This window comes from Mus pahari, chromosome X, assembly GCF_900095145.1.
Source record: "Mus pahari chromosome X, PAHARI_EIJ_v1.1, whole genome shotgun sequence".
Taxonomy (NCBI): Eukaryota; Metazoa; Chordata; class Mammalia; order Rodentia; family Muridae; genus Mus; species Mus pahari.
The window spans coordinates 111,808,926-111,814,618 of NC_034613.1; the positions used below are offsets into that span (position 1 = coordinate 111,808,926).

The window sequence follows — 5,693 nt, forward strand, 5'->3', positions numbered from 1 at the left end:
AGAGAACAAAAATGCCAGCCCAGGCTACTATACCCAGCAAAACTCTCAATTACCATAGATGGAGAAACCAAAGTATTCCATGACAAAACCAAATTCAAACAATATCTATCCACGAATCCAGCCCTTTAAAGGATAATAAAGGGAAAGCATAAGGGGAAAACTTGTAAAATGTAAATAAAGAAAATATCCAATATAAATAATTTAATGTGTAAATTCTATCATTTTCTATAACTTTGATGACATTATATTAAGTGAAATAAGGGACAAACCTATTCTTTATGTGAAAAAAATCTGAGGGCATAGAAGCAGAGGGTAAAATTTTGGGTAGTAGGGGCTGAATTTATGAGCCCTGTTGGAGGAGTGTTAATCAAAGGACATAAAATTAATTATAATGACAAGATCTATACTCCAACATTGTGACTATAGCAACAATGTATTCTACTCTGGACAACTGCTGAGATAAGATTTTAAGTGTTCTTACCACTAGAAATGGCAAGTGTGAAAGATAATGTGTTAACATATTAATTAACTCAATTTAGTCATCCCACAATGTGTGTATGTTTTGAAAAGGCATTTGTACATGATAAATACATAGAATATTTATCTAATTCAAATGATTAATAAAAATAGTTACTAAATATATCTCATAAGCATCTAGACTATGAAAATCTATAGTACTGCTAGAAGGCTTTTATGCCAGTTGTGGAAATGCAAGTTTCATTCTTTTAGAACTCACATAGTATGAGCTAAATGAACATAACTTCTACTGAAAACAACTGGTCTCATACTTTGTTATAGTAATTGTACCTGAATTCACACAGTGCTGAAAACAAAAAAATAGACATAAATCTGCTACTGTTTGATCATGGGGATTCTTAAGACATTAACGATTACTGAGTAAGAAGACACTATTTGCACTTTTAACAGGGGGTTTTAGGCTACTCAAGAGTTCCCCTTGAAGGTGATTATGGATCCCCAATAATTCTCTTGGCTGCCAATGTTAAAACTGAACACTTGCTCTCATACATCTTCATACCAAAGTCCAAACAAATATGAACAACTGATTTAAAACTTAATTCTTTATATCTATGCATTGAAATACAGCTCTTTAAAATTTATTCAAATTATGCTGATTTATATGAGAAATATGCTCTATATCCTCTGCTATTTGAAGATTCCCAGTTCTCACTGATTTAGGGTAGGTTATGGGATCAGCCTTGCTAGAAGGCATGAGTCACTGGTGGGAGACAGTGGAGATGAGAGTTTATATTCCTGCTTCATTTCCAGTTTGCTCTCTGCTTTTTTTCCTGTTTATGATTAAAAATGCTATCTCTCGGCTTCCTACTACTGCGACCGATCATGCTTTACACTAGCAGTCCTTCCTCCTGAGCCATTCTAGTTTCTCTTTCTGGAACAGAAAATAAACCTTTTCTTTCATAAGTCACTCTTGGTCATCACATTTTGCCACATCATGAGACAGTAAATAACACATATATTAAAGTGGGAATGATGAGTTGCATGAATGATTATAAATTCAGTGATTTCTTTAGGAGAAAGCTGCTCATACTACCTGCAAGTCATGAAATCTCCCATGCGTATACATATATTAACATGTATATTCTCAAAGTCTTTTTCAACACAGATTTGTGATGGCTAGTATCAGTTGTCAACTCAGGATGAATTAAAACCATCTTTGAAAAATCTTATAGGAATATCTGTGAATGGTTTCTTTGATTATACCATTTGAAATGATAACCTCCACTAAATCATGGGCAATAACTTTTATACCTGCTTTGAATATAAAGAGTCCCCTATGGAATTTTTTTGCCTGCTTACCTTTACCTCTGACTGGCCTTTGTCTCTTCTCTGTTGCTCCACTGTTTATTGCTGCTGAAGCATATTTTGACTTGTTTTCTTAGTTTAAAATTCTCCTCATGAAATTGGCAATTTTTATTTTTTGTACTTGCATTTAACTTTGATAGTACTTATAGAAGCCAGGAAAGTAGAAACAGTACATTAACCTATGGTTAGAAATGTCTTAATAAAGAGAATAGTGGACATAAGTTGTTATGAAAGAGGAATGTGACAATACTGAGGAAATTTTAAGTAGGAAATTGAATGAGAGGGTAAAGCAGAAAAGGGGGGTCTAAGTAGAAGGGTAACTAACAATAAACACTTCTGAAAAAGCCGTGTGAGAACTCACTGGTTTGGAAAGTTCCAAAACACATTTTAAATAAAAAGTCTAATTGTAGTGATCTTATACTAAGTGAAGGGAGAATGTATTCCTCCAAGAAGACATAAATTAGCAAAGAAAAAAATCTAGTGCAAGACATGGAATACATCCCTCAGCACTCTTCCTCAGGGAAGTTCCTTGACCACTGCCTGCAGCCCCAAGCAATACAAGCTTTCTGTTATTCTTCCTTTTCTGCCATATATTTATGTTGAGACCCCATTTTTGAAGTCAGCACTCAGACCATAAAATACAGAGAAATTTAGTTGCTACTGAACTGGAATCTTCTTCCCAAGTTCCTAGTATTCCAGATACTCCAAGGCAGTGTGCAGACTTTAAAGAGATAAAATTATCAATAGTATTGTTCAGTTTTGTACCTGTGAATTACTATAATGGCCCTGCTGGAAAGATATGCCCATTCATCCATGAAGTTTATAAGGATCAGAATCATCATTCTGGTTGGATTTAAGGGGTATTTCTCAAGGAAGAAACACATACGTGGTACTGAAAACCTGGTCAAGAATCTCTGGCAAAACAAAAGCTTAGGGAAGAATCTATACTATTATTTTGCTAAATAAATGTACACTGAAGCTGCCTCCTAAATACTTATTTCTAAATCTGTATATTAGTGAGGCTTTCATCTTTTATTAGAGGAGAGCTTTTGTTTGCAGTGGACAGAGTTTAAGACAGAGACACACAAGTGGGAGAAGTGCAGAGAAAAAGTGGCTGAACTATATGACCATGAAATTTGTCATCAATAGCATATCTCTCCCAAGGCCAGGAAACAGGATTAGAGGCGCTGGGAAGATTGTAGTAGGCAGAGAATAGGACATGTTTATGTTACGTGACAGGGATATTGCTTTGTGTACATTTACAAAAATAAATTCATTTAATATTTCAGCATGAATGGGGGCAGGACTCAAGACAACTCAACATTAACGGAGGAGCTATTAGAAGTTGAGGCTGCTGGAAGAAAAAGAGTCAGTGTTCTACATAAAGATCACACTTGTTAGGCTGCCAATGCACCACTAGATACGTTTACATCTATGTTCATACAGACAACAATACTTAGACTCTGAAAATCATTTTTAAAATAATAGAATGTGAAGTTTCGAGAAGACTGTTGATGGGATGTGCAGAAGAAATCAGATTGAGGAAAAATATGACCAGATTAAATTTGTACATGTATAAAAGTATCAAAGAAAAATATTTTTAGAAACATCACTTTCATGTGTCAATATTTATCCTGAAAGTTTTAGATTCTAGTGTCATATAAGACCTTTATTGAGAAAATGTTTTGTGAGTAAATTAGTTTTTAACTTGAGATCACAAAACTCTGACATTTTTCCACTTCCTAATACATTATAGTAGCATACTATAGGACTTCTTTTGTTAAATTATTTACTAAAATTTTGTGTGTGTATGTATGTGTGTATGTATGTATGTATATATGCCTGAGTATATATGTATGTACAACATACAAGGATTGCATCTCTTCATCTTCTATGTCACCATACAGGAGAGAAATTTTAGGGCCAACTCTGGCAGGCTCATATCCTAGATTCCTACTTACTCTCAATATCCACAATGTGCATTCTCTCTAGTATTGCACCTAGGATTGGGTTCAGCTTTCCTGCTCTCATACCCTCATGGCCAGGTCTCTGGTGATGACCAGGTGAGGAGTGGGCTCAGTTCTGCACAGCCCTCAGACATCAACATGTCCCCAGGCAGCAGCCAGACCAGGGACATCTGCATGGCTTTTGGTGGTAACAGACTACAACTGCTGCTGCAGGGCCACAGAGCCATTTTTAGCCCCCAGTGACAGTGCAGTCCAGGACCTCACCATGGTCTCAGATGGCATCAGTGGCTATTCATGTTAGGCTGTTCCTCAGTACCATCCTGCCTTTCTTCATGGAGCCCACATCCTTCTGTTTCTTTTTGGCTTCCATTTCTCTACCACTAACTTATCCTTCTTTGTGGTTCCCATGGTATTCTCTGAGTGGTGGGGGCCCTCTTAAGAGTGGTCTCAGGACTGCTATGCCCCATATGTCTATTAGAGCACAAGGCAGGTGTCATCTTGGCCAGAGTCTGCCCCCTCCCCTGACCTGTGTGGTGCTGGACTTATGATCATCTCAGGCTAGCTTCATGTCCAGGTCTCATGCCACCAGTCTTTTGATCCCCTAAGGCTTTCTCCTCACTCAGGCCAGCTCTGTGGCTCCAAATGGGGGTCGATTCTTTCAGCCTCACTCATGCCCAGGGTCAGTAAGTCTAGACCGGGTTCTTGTAGTCCCCTGTTTCTTCCTCTTCCTGGGAGCATGTCTGGGCTTGTGTTGCATTGGACTTATGGTTTTCTCAGGCTAGCACTCTATCTGAGCTCCCTGACGCCAGCCTGGTTATTGTCGTAGGCTTGTTTTTTTCAGGGAATGTTAGACTACTACTCATTCGGGTGTTTATAAGTCAGAACACAGAGCATATTCATGGCCTCTCTCCTCTCTACCACCTACTGTTGCACATGTGACACAGCAGCCACAGCTGTAATGCTTCTAGGACAGAACTTATAGCTGTGTAATGGTGTCTAACCTTTAAGTATGTTTTTGTCCAACACAGGCTTATTTTTCACCAACAGTGTTCAAGATGAAGATGATAAGCCTTAAAGTAACTAAATCAATGTCAATAGAGTAACCTTATGAACAAGCATGCCCCCTGCTACAAGTAGAAGCAGGGAGGAATTATTGGGAAAGTTTTGAAGAAATGTTTGATACTCTATTAAAATTGGTGTGTGTTGTAAAGCACTTGGTTCAAACAAAAACTTCCAATAGCCATGCATTTCTTCACCGTTACTAGTCACCATTCTCATTAGTGTACATAATAGAATATGGATTATAATTATTCTTCAAGGGTAAATATTTTAACATGACTATGTAGATGTGATACTTTTCAGAGCGCTAGGGTAATTTAGTCAATAATTACTTTAGTGCACTCAGTAGTGCTTTAGTGCAATGAAAGCACCATAGTCCCTAGTGTGCATTCTGAACTTCAAGGCATAATATAATACTCACAGGAGGCCCGGGGAGCATGTGACTAGGGCTCTAGAAGAAATGCACATTGCTTTTAAATTTTCCATGTATTCTCTCATAGTTTATATCCCAGATGTACTTTCCAGTTCTTCCTCTCTTCCCAGGCCTGCCCTTCTCTTTTCCTCACCCCACCTTCTACCCCTCCTTCATTTCTCTTCAGAAAATGGCAGGCATATAAAGTTGCCATAAGAGGCACCTTCTTTGTATTAAAGCTGGATGAGGCAACTTAGTAAGAGGAAAAGGCATCAAAAAGCAGGCAGAAGAGTCAGAGAAAGCCTCTATTCTCGCTGTAAGGTATTCTACAGTAAGATCAAGCAATACAACTGTAACATATATGCAGAGGGCCTAGGTAAGGCCCATGAAGGTTTTCTAGTTGTCTTTTCAGC

The 5,693-nt window shown here is 37.8% G+C and overlaps 1 non-coding gene across 1 annotated transcript; it reads right to left on the reverse strand.

Moving 5' to 3' along the window:
• Positions 1-4,652: 4,652 nt before the first annotated feature.
• On the reverse strand, positions 4,653-4,783 carry LOC115063219. The gene has a single exon (XR_003843101.1). It is a non-coding gene; the product is annotated as a small nucleolar RNA SNORA17 (small nucleolar RNA).
• Positions 4,784-5,693: the final 910 nt, after the last annotated feature.